The sequence below is a fragment of the Melanostigma gelatinosum genome (genome assembly GCF_949748355.1).
Source record: "Melanostigma gelatinosum genome assembly, chromosome: 4".
NCBI classification, from domain to species: Eukaryota; Metazoa; Chordata; class Actinopteri; order Perciformes; family Zoarcidae; genus Melanostigma; species Melanostigma gelatinosum.
In genome coordinates, this window is record NC_136637.1 from 12,643,278 (window position 1) to 12,661,047 (window position 17,770).

General features: G+C 41.1%; 2 long non-coding RNA genes across 2 annotated transcripts; both read right to left on the reverse strand.

Moving 5' to 3' along the window:
• Window positions 1–352: 352 nt before the first annotated feature.
• LOC306776364 lies at window positions 353–3,352 on the reverse strand. Its single transcript, XR_013771913.1, has 3 exons — window positions 3,267–3,352; window positions 2,721–2,893; window positions 353–892 (listed from the first exon to the last, which is right to left on the reverse strand). It is a non-coding gene; the product is annotated as an uncharacterized lncRNA (long non-coding RNA).
• A 7,513-nt stretch (window positions 3,353–10,865) lies between these two features.
• Window positions 10,866–13,860, reverse strand: LOC306776994. Its single transcript, XR_013771945.1, has 3 exons — window positions 13,775–13,860; window positions 13,229–13,401; window positions 10,866–11,405 (listed from the first exon to the last, which is right to left on the reverse strand). It is a non-coding gene; the product is annotated as an uncharacterized lncRNA (long non-coding RNA).
• Between the last annotated feature and the right edge of the window lie 3,910 nt (window positions 13,861–17,770).

The window sequence follows — 17,770 nt, forward strand, 5'->3', positions numbered from 1 at the left end:
GCTATGTTTGCTGAGAACGACAGCTGGTCGTCCAGGGTCGCACCCAGGTTCCTCGCGAGTCGGCGTCACCACGGTATCGTCAACTCGGCACCGAGTACTGGTGCTCACACTGGCTCATTGCCACATCACATACTTCCGTCATAGTGTTGTCAGCCCTTTTACACTCTGGAGTCTAGACCAATCAGGGGAGGGCACATTCTAAAAACACATTTTACATGATGACATCCTTCACTATAATTACATGTTTTAAAGAAATGGACTTACGTTTATGGTTTTAATATTGCTTCAGCACCCCCTGCTGGTTTAAATTAGTAAATTATGTGATTGTGGTGTTATAAATATCTGAGAAACATTTCTGACATCAGGTATTCATTTTATTGTCCTTGCCCCGAATTTTTATCATTAAAATCTTACTGGAAAAATGTATTGTCCCACTTTGATTGTCTCACAGATGTCGTCAGGACAGTCCTTAATATCTATTGTGGCTTCTTCTGGGGATCCACCAAAGAGCACATGCAGGATAGCTGGGCTGAGTCCTCCAAGGCATGGAGGAATGAATGACCAATCATTCGGCCAGGAACAACAAAGAAGTCACTCTCCAAGAGGTAATGCCAAGTGGAGGGAGTCAGATGATCTTGTTCTCCCTCAAAAAGAAGAGTTCCTCCTGGTACTACAATTCAACATGCTTTACATCTTTTGGCAGACTCCAGAGCCTAATGCTTAATGTCTGCTGCACGACTACTTGACAAATGTGACGTTTTAGTTCTGTAGAGCAATACCTCACGCACTCATCACTGAGAGTCTTGATTCTTGAAAAAGGGAACTCCTCTCCACACGTCACACATTTCTGAGGTGGTCCAACTCGCTCATTACTGCATTCTGGTTGACGTGCCTGTAAACAAGATCATTTTAAAATGTACCACAAGCTATACTTGTGTAAATGTTCATACTCTTGCCATTTTCATATGGGGTTTCAAAGTGAGGTTCTTACAGGGTTCCAGATTCAGGTTTCTTTGGAGTGGTCTGATGAAAATTGTAGCATGACCAATCTGCGTTTGTGGATCTTTCAAATGACTCACATGGTAACCCTCATTGGGACATGGTATGATGATCAGTTGGCGACCGTGTTGTTCCAGAGATTTTGAGCAACTCAAATCCTCCGCCTTGTCTGAGTTTTTGATGGGACTCTAAAATAAATTCTCGAATTCTAAAATCTCTAATTAACCAGTTCGGCTTTAAAGCCAAACATGGCACTGACTTGTGTATATATGCCTTGAAGGAAATTGTAAACAAATACAGAGGTCAAAACTCATCAGTTTGTATGTGTTTTATTGATGCCTCCAAAGCTTTTGATCGTGTTAATCATAGTAAATCATTTTTTTAACTGAGCCAAAGAAGTGTCCCCACATACATTGTGAGAATTCTGGCTTACTGGTATGCGCACCCGAGTATGCAAGTAAAATGGGGTAAACGTGTGTCAGCCCCATTTCCTAGACCTGCTCTTAAAATATGTTTTACATTTTTATTTTACACTTTATTTTTTATTTTTCTCTGTGTATATAATTTATTGACCCTTGGGTCACATTGTGTTTTTTATGCTTTTAAATGTCTGCTCTGTTAAGCACTTTGTGATATTATGTCTGTGAAAAGTGCAATATAAATAAAAATTCATTCATTCATTCATTTGGGGTTAGCAATGGTGTCAGACAAGGGGGAATTTTGTCCCCAATTCTGTTTAATCTGTATATTGATGATCTGTCCAAGCAACTGAAAGCCTGTAATACTGGGTGCATGATTGGAAATACTCTGGTTAATCACATCATGTGTGCAGATGATCTGGTGATCTTTAGTCCTTCTAGCGCTGGTCTTCAGCAGCTCCTCACTATATGTACTGTGTATGGTGTGGAACATGACATCAAATACAACGCCAGTAAGAGTGCTATCCTGATCTGTCCAACTAAAGAGGACAAATGTCTAAACTTCCCTGACTTCAAATTGTCTGACAATAATCTTGGTGTCTGTAGTGAAGTCAAATATCTTGGTCATTTTTTAACAGAACACATGTCTGATGATAACGACATTTCCAGGCAATGTGGTATGATGTATGCACAAGCAAACAGTCTCTCACGCAAGTTTGGTCTGTGTACAGATGGAGTGAAGATGTCTCTGTTCAGAGCATATTGTACTCTACTCTGCACACTTGTGGTCAAACTACAAAAAAGAGTTTACAGAGACTTCAAGTAGCGTACAATGACGCCATGAGAATACTGTTAAAGAGACCGAGATGGAGCAGTGCTGGTGAAATGTTTGTGGCTGCACGAGTCAACACTTTCCAAACAGTTTTATGAAATCTCATGTACAAATTCATCTGTCGACTGAATGACTCTGTAAATGGGATCATACTTGTTTTAACCAACATAAGGTTTAGCACCACACGCTACCAGTCCCAGCTGTGGTGACATTGGTACAGCGGTCTCTTTGTAAGGCATCGCTAGGCCAAGGTACTTTCATTGTTTGTCTTTTTATGCATCTGTCTGTATGGACCCCGAGTCTGAAATAAAGTCTATCTATCTATCTAAAGTCATCTGGATCTGTATGACTACCTGAAAATAGAAGATAATAATACAAACAACCGATCTAACTTGCAATAACGTTTAATGCTTTTGAAAGGTAACTTGATTCAAGAAAAATACGTCTGTCCATCATGATGCCTGACTTACCTTGGAATGTAAGACGTTTTCCCCCTAGTCCTGCAGCAGCAAGTCTATCGGTTTGTCCTCAATACAACAGAAAGAGTGAGTGTACGAATGAAGCTGTGCAGGCGCAGCAACACTTCGCCTCCTTGTCGTCCTTCTCCCTCCAATGTATGGACCAAACGGTCTTGAAACCTCGGCTAGAATCAAGTGAAGAGGATAAGCTATAATCAGTACAACAGAATAAGGACGTTGCAGAAGCAACATGTTGGCTAACGATATCATCGCACACTTTACAGGAATGCGATCTGCCGCACAGCATGAATAAATAAATCACTCATCACCGGCGATAGTAATTTAGTCTACACAAGGGATTTAGCATGGAAAAGTGTTCCCTGCAGAAACCTAGCGTCCACTGGGTGCCTGGGTGCTGCACAAAAAATAACAAAGCAGTGAACGCCGCATGGCTGCATAGTTCAGTTTGATAGAGTATATTGGCACTTTGACCAACAGTATTTAGTTAAACAACTGCTGTTGTTATGCTGCTTATACGTTTAAACAGAAGAAACTCACAGTTCTCACGCTGGTCAGCCACATCCCGCAGCAGGTCGAAGCCATGCGTGCTGCTAGATAGTTTTTTGACGTCGTCCACAGGGTTGATCTGCTAGGAATCGGTTGCTTCTGTCTTGCTCCCCTACTCGACCAATCCTGCTTAAGAATGAGGTTCGGACCGCCTACCTCACTAACATACGGACACAGAAATACAGAAATAAATAAATGAAGGAATACATTTCAGCATTTAATTAGTTCTGTATTATATTTCATCATGTATTTATTCTTTTATTTATTCATTTCTGTATTTATACATTGGAAGGAGTCTTCTAAATGGGACAGCCTCGTCGCAGCCGCGGTGACGAATTCGGTTTCCAAACGGCCACAGCTGGCGCGCACAGAATGACGTCACACACGATTCTCAAGATCGAATTCACAAATGACGTGGGTTCACAAACAGATGCTAGAATGCCATGACATCACAAATAGATGTCATCAAAGGCAAAGGAACTCTATATGTACCCCACACTTTACTTCTCCAAACAGTTGTTGAGTACTTTCAAGAGACACCAGCACAGTGGAAGTAAGAGAGATAAATACATACACATTTATTTATATCGAGACACATATATTTCAGGCAACAATGAAACTTTGGAAGCGCCTAAGGAGGTTTATGCGTCGCAATGATGTCGAGACTATAAGGATTGACCCTGAACAGCAGCTAAAGGTGGAAGAGCATGAAAATGATGTCGAGTCGACCCAAAATAATGACATTGAACTGCAGCCAAAGGTAGCAGAGCATGCAAATTATGGAGAGTCGACCCAAAATAATGACATTGAACTGCAGCCAAAGGTGGAAGAGCATGAAAATGATGTAGAGTCGACCCAAAATAATGACATTGAACTGCAGCCAAGGATGGAAGAGCATGAAAATGATGTCGAGTCGACCCAAAATAATGACATTGAACTGCAGCCAAAGGTGGAAGAGCATGAAAATGATGTTGAGTCGACCCAAAATAATGACATTGAACTGCAGCCAAAGATGGAAGAGCATGAAAATGATGTTGAGTCGACCCAAAATAATGACATTGAACTGCAGCCAAAGGTGGAAGAGCATGAAAATGATGTTGAGTCGACCCAAAATAATGACATTGAACTGCAGCCAAAGGTGGAAGAGCATGAAAATGATGTTGAGTCGACCCAAAATACTGACATTGAACTGCAGTCAAAGGTGGAAGAGCATGAAAATGATGTCGAGTCGACCCAAAATAATGACATTGAACTGCAGCCAAAGGTGGAAGAGCATGAAAATGATGTCGAGTCGACCCAAAATACTGACATTGAACTGCAGTCAAAGGTGGAAGAGCATGAAAATGATGTTGAGTCGACCCAAAATAATGACATTGAACTGCAGTCAAAGGTGGCAGAGCATGAAAATGATGTCGAGTCGACCCAAAATAATGACATTGAACTGCAGCCAAAGATGGAAGAGCATGAAAATGATGTTGAGTCGACCCAAAATACTGACATTGAACTGCAGTCAAAGGTGGAAGAGCATGAAAATGATGTCGAGTCGACCCAAAATAATGACATTGAACTGCAGCCAAAGGTGGAAGAGCATGAAAATGATGTCGAGTCGACCCAAAATACTGACATTGAACTGCAGTCAAAGGTGGAAGAGCATGAAAATGATGTTGAGTCGACCCAAAATAATGACATTGAACTGCAGCCAAAGGTGGCTGAGCATAACGCTTATGTCAGGTTGGCCCATCTGAATTACTTTAAGCAGGAGCTAAAAGTTGAAATGAAAGACCAAATGAAAGACCTTGAACAGCGGCTAAAGGTGGCTGAGCGTGACAAGTATGTCATGTTGATCCGAATGAAAGACCTTGAACAGCGGCTAAAGGTGGCTGAGCGTGACAAGTATGTCATGTTGATCCGAATGAAAGACCTTGAACAGCGGCAGCTAAAGGTGAATGATGTCGAGCACCCCTTGCCGGCTCCAGCTGCTGAGACTCAGACCAGAAGTTGGTGGTATCGCTGTGCCAAAGGTCTACTGACAGCAGCAGTGTTTGTTGGCACCGTTGTCGTTGGACTGGGAATAGCAGTTGTAGAGGTGTACGGTGATACCCACCAATGTGTTCGCGCGATTTGAAGAGCGAAGCAGGATGTGAAATCCTTCTTTTCAAGTGACTAAGCGTTCAGGAGAGAACTGCAAGGCTAATAATGTTTAGCATTTTAAGACAATCCTACAGTTATAGATTATGTTATCCTTCATGTTCGAGAACATTTAATGTGTGTGTGTACTGTACCGAAAATAATGTTTATTTTCGTTGTTTAGTGCTGTATGGAATTGGTGTCCGTCTGCGCTACATGTGCATTTGAGCAAGCACAAAGATAACATGTTGTGAGTGTGATGCCCACCAATGTGTTCGCGCGATGTGAAGAGCGAAGCAGGATGTGAAATCCTTCTTTTCAAGTGACTAAGCGTTCAGGAGAGAACTGCAAGGCTAATAATGTTTAGCATTTTAAGACAATCCAACAGTTATAGATTCTGTTATCCTTCATGTTCGAGAACATTTAATGTGTGTGTACTGTACCGAAAATAATGTTCATTTTCGTTGTTTAGTGCTATATGGAATTGGTGTCCGTCTGCGCTACATGTGCATTTGAGCAAGCACAAAGATAACATGTTGTGAGTGTGATGCCCACAAATGTGTTGTCACATGTGTGTGTCCCAAAGGAAGACAGAGATCAATACATGGTAACGTGGTTTGTGTCCCGTCTGAGGTTGAACAGTTGAAGCGTTACCCAGACTGAGAAGTGAGTCCCAGGTCATGAGTGAAACTGAAGAGACAATTGTTTTACAGAGGTCATCAGCTGTTCCAGACTGTCACCTGGTCTAAACTAGTGCAGGCGCTGCATAAACTCAAACACATTCATCCACAATACCGTGACATAACTATCAGAGACGAGGCTGAGCTATGTGACCCAACACTTCCTGATGATGATGAGGATGCAACAATGGATGAGAATGATTATGATGAAGCTGATTTAATGGCCATTGACATGTGTGAGAAAAGTGCACTGTGTGAGGCAGAAACTGAGGCTGAAGGTGAACAGGATATTGACATGTTGTCATGTGATGGTGAACAACCAGATGAGCAGAGAGATCAGAATCAGAATCAGAATCAGCTTTATTGGCCATGTATGCATGCGCATACATGGAATTTGACTACGGTTACTGTAAGAAATTTGAGCAAAAAACTGTAGTTAGTAGATATAATAAAAGTGTTTAATAATTCATAATTCATAATTCATAATTAGTCATAATCATAAGGGTTTTGGGAATGCATAATTAAGATAAACATAAAGTGATGTAGGAATAGTAGCTAAAAGACATGAAGCTTCTGCCAAGTTGCAGAATACACTCCTGGAAGTTAGCCAATAGGAATCGGGATAAACGGAAGAGGAGGTGTTTCGAACAGATGTGGGTGGTTTAATTTAAAGCCTTTTTCTCTCTCCCGTAAATGCTCGCAGAGGACAGACGTGTTTTATACCTGAGGAGCTGAGTAGAGTTTTTTGCAAATGGGGTTTTATTGTTTTAATATTTCATAGGAGTATGTACTCCAATGTTTAACTGTAATCGTACTTGCATCAGTGGAATTAAATTCCTTATAATTGTAAACCAGTTTTGGTAGCGTTATTATTGCAGCGTGTGTCGACGGCACAAAGCAGACACACGTGCTCCGGCTTTCTCTCTGTGGGGTTGAGATTAAGCCTCCACATTACACATTACTCTCACCGTACATACACACATATGAAATATATACAATAAACAAGCGACATATAAGAAAAACAAGGACATTTAACAGCTAAATACAAAGATGATGCAGAACAGGAAGGTGACATGCTTAACGGTGGTTTTGCTCTAGAACAGCGATTCCCAAACGTTTTAGGCCACGCACCCCCTTCTACATCCCGACCGGGTTCAAGCACCCCCAATTTATTTATTTATTCATCAAATATTTGATTTAGTCATTGAAGCTGTTTTGACAAAAACTAGTAAATAGATGATATGAAGTGTAACACCCGTCCCATGTAGCGATATAGTATTATGTGAATCTGCTCGGTTGTAGTAGTACTATGGGCCGGGTCCTGGGTACAGTTTTAATCTTAATGGCGTGATTACCTGTTCTTACACATGAATAAACTTATTCTTACAACTTTTGTTCCTTTATTCTGAAAACTAAAATAAATGGCGGTGCCTCCAATAGAATTAAGTAAATAAAAGGTCTGTGCCTCTTAATAAGTCCTTTTATCTTGTGTTTTAAGTGTATTTTACCCCTTTTAACCAGCTCTTATCAAAACATGAATGTGATTGACTTTAACACATCAAATATACTTCAAAGGCATTAGAAAAACAGTTTGGCATTTATTACATGCGGTCATCATCAATATACTGTGCACCCACAGTCCCACACACACAATCAGAGTAACAGAAAACCCTCGTTGCAGGCCTGAGTCGTGGTTTGGGAGCGTAGAGGCCTAAAAACTGTGATGGCCGCTTCACTTGTTCACACAAGCAATAAACAAAAAAGCACGTGCACGTTTCTCAGTACTCAGGAATCCAAGGCATATTCAGAGGGGAAAGTGAGGGGAAGATGGGTAATGGATGGCAGGCAGGGCGCAGAAGAAACAGCAGCAACAGTCTACAGCAGCTCACGCACACGCGGGATACAGTTCTCCACAGTGATCCCAAGGAGCTTTCCCGATCCTCACTTACAGTCGCAAATGTCCATCTCCTCTTGTAGATCACAACAGTTCAAACCATAGGATAACTGGTCGTCAGCCATTAAGTTATGAACATTATTGATCTCTAACTGTTCAGTTCCTGTTCAGTTATTACAGTTAGAGTTATTTATTTTGCACAATTCAAACAACAAAATTTAAAATAATCAAACATAACAGAAATAAATGAATCACAGTGCAGGAAGAGACAGAAAGCCAACTTGGCTTATTTGAAGCCTCCACAGATTTATATGATTGTGATACAAATACTCTTAAGTTTTAATGAGACCAAGCTAAAGTTTAGCATCGCTACGAAACATTTTTTCAAGTATCTCCAGATTAGAAGCTTCATAACAAAGACACAGAACTCTGTAAATCTCCCCTCTATAAGTTCTTTAGAAAAGATAGCTTTAAACCATTATGGACCAGCTGGACTGATCTCAAAGTTGTATCAGACTATCATAGCTGCAGCAAAAGAATCCTCAGATGACAAAAGGCTAGCATGGTGTTCAGACCTAAATGAAGAAATCACTGTAGAAGAGTGGCAGGACATATGTCAAACATGCCATTAATATCTTTATTTGAAATATCTCCAAGTGCCTATGTGTACCTTTTGATGTGCCTTGTTCTGTCTTGTGTTTGTGTATTGTGGAAAAGACAATAAAAAACATTTGTCAAAAAAAATATGTCTGGTCTATTTCTCAAGAAAACTAGTGTCGCCCCATTCAGGATCTCTGACATATTCCTCTAAAGTACATTTGTATGACTGATCACAACTATCACATGTACATCTATTTCTTTGCATGAATGATTCATCTCTGAGCTGTTAAAATCCCTTGTTAAACAGCTCTTGATTTTGGTGATGTTTTGAGAAAATTCAGGTACATTGTGCTTCCATTCACATGATCCTTCCTGAAGGAAACAATAGACACAACAATAGAAAATGCACACAGGCATTCTCTGGACTTCAATGCTCAATAGTGTCCTCCTGTGGTTGATGAGATATTCAAACGCAACCAGGGCTTTAAAAAAGACGTGCTGCCTTCCTTTCAGATGAAACCTTTGATATTTTAAACAGCAAGATCAACCTGTGGTGTTAGAGGTTATAATAAATTCATTCAGATACTCAAGTTTAGAAAACCTCACTCTCAATGATGCAGAAAGTGCATGGTACAATACCTACCACTTGTTTTAAATTGCTTAAGATTCTTCTTTTGATTTATATGTTATAAAAGCTAAAATTAGGATACAAATGAATTAACTTTTAATGCAGACTACCATTTAGTACGACTAAAGAGGAGGAAGGAAACTGCACTTTACAGGCTTTTACTAATTACACTGCATTTAAATGTTTGCTTTCCACCTGCGATGAAATAAGTATTCAGTAAAAGTTGAAAATGTATATATTTCTTTACAAAAAAACCCAATAAAAAAACACTTACAAGCTCATTATGCATGCATAGATCATTATTTTTGATGCAGATGGTACAGGTGGAACACATTAACTGCATGATGTTGGGTAGTTAATTGTAACTAAAGCTATTTTTAAAATGTTGGCGTTGATTGTAGAGAAAAAGCCTCATATTTTTCTTTTTGTGAACTTCTCAGAAAATAGTGACATTAATTAATATTATTTTTTTGTAAACATAGGGATATTGTTAATAAGTTCAGAAAAAAAGATAAATTATTAAACTAGAAAATGCATTTCCTGCTGAAAATGCGTTGGAATGCTGAAAGCTGAAATTAATTGTGAAAGAATTGCTGAAAATTAAGAAATGGGAGACTATCTGTCTGAAAAATGTTGAAGCCCGAAAGCATTTAAACTGCACTGCTTATTGTTGGAATGCTGTTAAGCATTCCAACAATAAGTAAGAATACAATAGATGCTAAGTAAGTGCTAAGCGGAAGGCTACGGGTAGGCCTTCTTGAAGACGTGAGTTTTCAGCCTGCGCCGAAAGATGGGCAGCGACTCTGCCGTCCTGACGTCAGTGGGGAGTTCATTCCACCACTGAGGGGCCAGGACAGAAAACAGCCGCGACCGGGTCGATCGGCTGCAGGGACCTCCGAGCGAGGGGGCAACCAGTCGCCCCGAGGTAGCAGAGCGAAGTGGTCGGGCGGGGGTGTAGGGCTTGACCATGGCCTGGAGATAGGAAGGAGCTGTTCCTTTCCCTGCCCTGTAGGCTAGCACCACAGTCTTAAACTGGATGCGAGCTCTTACAGGGAGCCAGTGTAGAGAACGGAGAAGGCAAGTTGTGTGGGAGAACTTGGGGCGATTGAACACCAGGCGAGCTGCAGCTTTCTGGACAAGCTCCAGAGGTCTGATGGCCGACGCCGGGGCGCCGGCAAGTAGTGAGTTGCAGTAGTCCAGGCGAGAGATGACAAGAGCCCGGATGAGCACCTGCGCCGTCTCATCAGTGAGGAAGGGGCGAATCCTCCTGATGTTGTAGAGCAGGAATCTGCAGGAGCGTGTAACCGATGCAATGTTTGCTGAGAACGACAGTTGGTCGTCCAGGGTCGCACCCAGGTTCCTCGCGAGTCGGCGTCACCACGGTATCGTCAACTCGGTACCGAGTACTGGTGCTCACACTGGCTCATTGCCACATCACATACTTCCGTCATAGTGTTGTCAGCCCTTTTACACTCTGGAGTCTAGACCAATCAGGGGAGGGCACATTCTAAAAACACATTTTACATGATGACATCCTTCACTATAATTACATGTTTTAAAGAAATGGACTTACGTTTATGGTTTTAATATTGCTTCAGCACCCCCTGCTGGTTTAAATTAGTAAATTATGTGATTGTGGTGTTATAAATATCTGAGAAACATTTCTGACATCAGGTATTCATTTTATTGTCCTTGCCCCGAATTTTTATCATTAAAATCTTACTGGAAAAATGTATTGTCCCACTTTGATTGTCTCACAGATGTCGTCAGGACAGTCCTTAATATCTATTGTGGCTTCTTCTGGGGATCCACCAAAGAGCACATGCAGGATAGCTGGGCTGAGTCCTCCAAGGCATGGAGGAATGAATGACCAATCATTCGGCCAGGAACAACAAAGAAGTCACTCTCCAAGAGGTAATGCCAAGTGGAGGGAGTCAGATGATCTTGTTCTCCCTCAAAAAGAAGAGTTCCTCCTGGTACTACAATTCAACATGCTTTACATCTTTTGGCAGACTCCAGAGCCTAATGCTTAATGTCTGCTGCACGACTACTTGACAAATGTGACGTTTTAGTTCTGTAGAGCAATACCTCACGCACTCATCACTGAGAGTCTTGATTCTTGAAAAAGGGAACTCCTCTCCACACGTCACACATTTCTGAGGTGGTCCAACTCGCTCATTACTGCATTCTGGTTGACGTGCCTGTAAACAAGATCATTTTAAAATGTACCACAAGCTATACTTGTGTAAATGTTCATACTCTTGCCATTTTCATATGGGGTTTCAAAGTGAGGTTCTTACAGGGTTCCAGATTCAGGTTTCTTTGGAGTGGTCGGATGAAAATTGTAGCATGACCAATCTGTGTTTGTGGATCTTTCAAATGACTCACATGGTAACCCTCATTGGGACATGGTATGATGATCAGTTGGCGACCGTGTTGTTCCAGAGATTTTGAGCAACTCAAATCCTCCCCCTTGTCTGAGTTTTTGATGGGACTCTAAAATAAATTCTCGAATTCTAAAATCTCTAATTAACCAGTTCGGCTTTAAAGCCAAACATGGCACTGACTTGTGTATATATGCCTTGAAGGAAATTGTAAACAAATACAGAGGTCAAAACTCATCAGTTTTGATGTGTTTTATTGATGCCTCCAAAGCTTTTGATCGTGTTAATCATAGTAAATCATTTTTTTAACTGAGCCAAAGAAGTGTCCCCACATACATTGTGAGAATTCTGGCTTACTGGTATGCGCACCCGAGTATGCAAGTAAAATGGGGTAAACGTGTGTCAGCCCCATTTCCTAGACCTGCTCTTAAAATATGTTTTACATTTTTATTTTACACTTTATTTTTTATTTTTCTCTGTGTATATAATTTATTGACCCTTGGGTCACATTGTGTTTTTTTATGCTTTTAAATGTCTGCTCTGTTAAGCACTTTGTGATATTATGTCTGTGAAAAGTGCAATATAAATAAAATTCATTCATTCATTCATTTGGGGTTAGCAATGGTGTCAGACAAGGGGGAATTTTGTCCCCAATTCTGTTTAATCTGTATATTGATGATCTGTCCAAGCAACTGAAAGCCTGTACTACTGGGTGCATGATTGGAAATATTCTGGTTTATCACATCATGTGTGCAGATGATCTGGTGATCTTTAGTCCTTCTAGCGCTGGTCTTCAGCAGCTCCTCACTATATGTACTGTGTATGGTGTGGAACATCAAATACAACGCCAGTAAGAGTGCTATCCTGATCTGTCCAACTAAAGAGGACAAATGTCTAAACTTCCCTGACTTCAAATTGTCTGACAATAATCTTGGTGTCTGTAGTGAAGTCAAATATCTTGGTCATTTTTGAACAGAACACATGTCTGATGATAACGACATTTCCAGGCAATGTGGTATGATGTATGCACAAGCAAACAGTCTCTCACGCAAGTTTGGTCTGTGTACAGATGGAGTGAAGATGTCTCTGTTCAGAGCATATTGTACTCTACTCTGCACACTTGTGGTCAAACTACAAAAAAGAGTTTACAGAGACTTCAAGTAGCGTACAATGACGCCATGAGAATACTGTTAAAGAGACCGAGATGGAGCAGTGCTGGTGAAATGTTTGTGGCTGCACGAGTCAACACTTTCCAAACAGTTTTATGAAATCTCATGTACAAATTCATCTGTCGACTGAATGACTCTGTAAATGGGATCATACTTGTTTTAACCAACATAAGGTTTAGCACCACACGCTACCAGTCCCAGCTGTGGTGACATTGGTACAGCGGTCTCTTTGTAAGGCATCGCTAGGCCAAGGTACTTTCATTGTTTGTCTTTTTATGCATCTGTCTGTATGGACCCCGAGTCTGAAATAAAGCCTATCTATCTATCTAAAGTCATCTGGATCTGTATGACTACCTGAAAATAGAAGATAATAATACAAACAACCGATCTAACTTGCAATAACGTTTAATGCTTTTGAAAGGTAACTTGATTCAAGAAAAATACGTCTGTCCATCATGATGCCTGACTTACCTTGGAATGTAAGACGTTTTCCCCCTAGTCCTGCAGCAGCAAGTCTATCGGTTTGTCCTCAATACAACAGAAAGAGTGAGTGTACGAATGAAGCTGTGCAGGCGCAGCAACACTTCGCCTCCTTGTCGTCCTTCTCCCTCCAATGTATGGACCAAACGGTCTTGAAACCTCGGCTAGAATCAAGTGAAGAGGATAAGCTATAATCAGTACAACAGAATAAGGACGTTGCAGAAGCAACATGTTGGCTAACGATATCATCGCACACTTTACAGGAAGGCGATCTGCCGCACAGCATGAATAAATAAATCACTCATCACCGGCGATAGTAATTTAGTCTACACAAGGGATTTAGCATGGAAAAGTGTTCCCTGCAGAAACCTAGCGTCCACTGGGTGCCTGGGTGCTGCACAAAAAATAACAAAGCAGTGAACGCCGCATGGCTGCATAGTTCAGTTTGATAGAGTATATTGGCACTTTGACCAACAGTATTTAGTTAAACAACTGCTGTTGTTATGCTGCTTATACGTTTAAACAGAAGAAACTCACAGTTCTCACGCTGGTCAGCCACATCCCGCAGCAGGTCGAAGCCATGCGTGCTGCTAGATAGTTTTTTGACGTCGTCCACAGGGTTGATCTGCTAGGAATCGGTTGCTTCTGTCTTGCTCCCCTACTCGACCAATCCTGCTTAAGAATGAGGTTCGGACCGCCTACCTCACTAACATACGGACACAGAAATACAGAAATAAATAAATGAAGGAATACATTTCAGCATTTAATTAGTTCTGTATTATATTTCATCATGTATTTATTCTTTTATTTATTCATTTCTGTATTTATACATTGGAAGGAGTCTTCTAAATGGGACAGCCTCGTCGCAGCCGCGGTGACGAATTCGGTTTCCAAACGGCCACAGCTGGCGCGCACAGAATGACGTCACACACGATTCTCAAGATCGAATTCACAAATGACGTGGGTTCACAAACAGATGCTAGAATGCCATGACGTCACAAATATATGTCATCAAAGGCAAAGGAACTCTATATGTACCCCACACTTTACTTCTCCAAACAGTTGTTGAGTACTTTCAAGAGACACCAGCACAGTGGAAGTAAGAGAGATAAATACATACACATTTATTTATATCGAGACACATATATTTCAGGCAACAATGAAACTTTGGAAGCGCCTAAGGAGGTTTATGCGTCGCAATGATGTCGAGACTATAAGCATTGACCCTGAACAGCAGCTAAAGGTGGAAGAGCATGAAAATGATGTCGAGTCGACCCAAAATAATGACATTGAACTGCAGCCAAAGGTGGAAGAGCATGAAAATGATGTTGAGTCGACCCAAAATACTGACATTGAACTGCAGTCAAAGGTGGAAGAGCATGAAAATGATGTCGAGTCGACCCAAAATAATGACATTGAACTGCAGCCAAAGATGGAAGAGCATGAAAATGATGTCGAGTCGACCCAAAATACTGACATTGAACTGCAGTCAAAGGTGGAAGAGCATGAAAATGATGTCGAGTCGACCCAAAATAATGACATTGAACTGCAGCCAAAGGTGGCAGAGCATGAAAATGATGTCGAGTCGACCCAAAATAATGACATTGAACTGCAGTCAAAGGTGGAAGAGCATGAAAATGATGTCGAGTCGACCCAAAATAATGACATTGAACTGCAGCCAAAGGTGGCAGAGCATGAAAATGATGTCGAGTCGACCCAAAATAATGACATTGAACTGCAGCCAAAGATGGAAGAGCATGAAAATGATGTCGAGTCGACCCAAAATAATGACATTGAACTGCAGTCAAAGGTGGCAGAGCATGAAAATGATGTCGAGTCGACCCAAAATAATGACATTGAACTGCAGCCAAAGATGGAAGAGCATGAAAATGATGTTGAGTCGACCCAAAATACTGACATTGAACTGCAGTCAAAGGTGGAAGAGCATGAAAATGATGTCGAGTCGACCCAAAATAATGACATTGAACTGCAGCCAAAGGTGGAAGAGCATGAAAATTATGTCGAGTCGACCCAAAATACTGACATTGAACTGCAGTCAAAGGTGGAAGAGCATGAAAATGATGTCGAGTCGACCCAAAATAATGACATTGAACTGCAGCCAAAGGTGGCTGAGCATAACGCTTATGTCAGGTTGGCCCATCTGAATTACTTTAAGCAGGAGCTAAAAGTTGAAATGAAAGACCAAATGAAAGACCTTGAACAGCGGCTAAAGGTGGCTGAGCGTGACAAGTATGTCATGTTGATCCGAATGAAAGACCTTGAACAGCGGCTAAAGGTGGCTGAGCGTGACAAGTATGTCATGTTGATCCGAATGAAAGACCTTGAACAGCGGCAGCTAAAGGTGAATGATGTCGAGCACCCCTTGCCGGCTCCAGCTGCTGAGACTCAGACCAGAAGTTGGTGGTATCGCTGTGCCAAAGGTCTACTGACAGCAGCAGTGTTTGTTGGCACCGTTGTCGTTGGACTGGGAATAGCAGTTGTAGAGGTGTACGGTGATACCCACCAATGTGTTCGCGCGATTTGAAGAGCGAAGCAGGATGTGAAATCCTTCTTTTCAAGTGACTAAGCGTTCAGGAGAGAACTGCAAGGCTAATAATGTTTATTTTCGTTGTTTAGTGCTGTATGGAATTGGTGTCCGTCTGCGCTACATGTGCATTTGAGCAAGCACAAAGATAACATGTTGTGAGTGTGATGCCCACCAATGTGTTCGCGCGATGTGAAGAGCGAAGCAGGATGTGAAATCCTTCTTTTCAAGTGACTAAGCGTTCAGGAGAGAACTGCAAGGCTAATAATGTTTAGCATTTTAAGACAATACAGTTATAGATTATGTTATCCTTCATGTTCGAGAACATTTAATGTGTGTGTACTGTACCGAAAATAATGTTTATTTTCGTTGTTTAGTGCTGTATGGAATTGGTGTCCGTCTGCGCTACATGTGCATTTGAGCAAGCACAAAGATAACATGTTGTGAGTGTGATGCCCACAAATGTGTTGTCACATGTATGTGTCCCAAAGGAAGACAGAGATCAATACATGGTAACGTGATTTGTGTCCCGTCTGAGGTTGAACAGTTGAAGCGTTACCCAGACTGAGAAGTGAGTCCCAGGTCATGAGTGAAACTGAAGAGACAATTGTTTTACAGAGGTCATCAGCTGTTCCAGACTGTCACCTGGTCTAAACTAGTGCAGGCGCTGCATAAACTCAAACACATTCATCCACAATACCGTGACATAACTATCAGAGACGAGGCTGAGCTATGTGACCCAACACTTCCTGATGATGATGAGGATGCAACAATGGATGAGAATGATTATGATGAAGCTGATTTAATGGCCATTGACATGTGTGAGAAAAGTGCACTGTGTGAGGCAGAAACTGAGGCTGAAGGTGAACAGGATATTGACATGTTGTCATGTGATGGTGAACAACCAGATGAGCAGAGAGATCAGAATCAGAATCAGAATCAGCTTTATTGGCCATGTATGCATGCGCATACATGGAATTTGACTACGGTTACTGTAAGAAATTTGAGCAAAAAACTGTAGTTAGTAGATATAATAAAAGTGTTTAATAATTCATAATTCATAATTCATAATTAGTCATAATCATAAGGGTTTTGGGAATGCATAATTAAGATAAACATAAAGTGATGTAGGAATAGTAGCTAAAAGACATGAAGCTTCTGCCAAGTTGCAGAATACACTCCTGGAAGTTAGCCAATAGGAATCGGGATAAACGGAAGAGGAGGTGTTTCGAACAGATGTGGGTGGTTTAATTTAAAGTCTTTTTCTCTCTCCCGTAAATGCTCGCAGAGGACAGACGTGTTTTATACCTGAGGAGCTGAGTAGAGTTTTTTGCAAATGGGGTTTTATTGTTTTAATATTTCATAGGAGTATGTACTCCAATGTTTAACTGTAATCGTACTTGCATCAGTGGAATTAAATTCCTTATAATTGTAAACCAGTTTTGGTAGCGTTATTATTGCAGCGTGTGTCGACGGCACAAAGCAGACACACGTGCTCCGGCTTTCTCTCTGTGGGGTTGAGATTAAGCCTCCACATTACACATTACTCTCACCGTACATACACACATATGAAATATATACAATAAACAAGCGACATATAAGAAAAACAAGGACATTTAACAGCTAAATACAAAGATGATGCAGAACAGGAAGGTGACATGCTTAACGGTGGTTTTGCTCTAGAACAGCGATTCCCAAACGTTTTAGGCCACGCACCCCCTTCTACATCCCGACCGGGTTCAAGCACCCCCAATTTATTTATTTATTCATCAAATATTTGATTTAGTCATTGAAGCTGTTTTGACAAAAACTAGTAAATAGATGATATGAAGTGTAACACCCGTCCCATGTAGCGATATAGTATTATGTGAATCTGCTCGGTTGTAGTAGTACTATGGGCCGGGTCCTGGGTACAGTTTTAATCTTAATGGCGTGATTACCTGTTCTTACACATGAATAAACTTATTCTTACAACTTTTGTTCCTTTA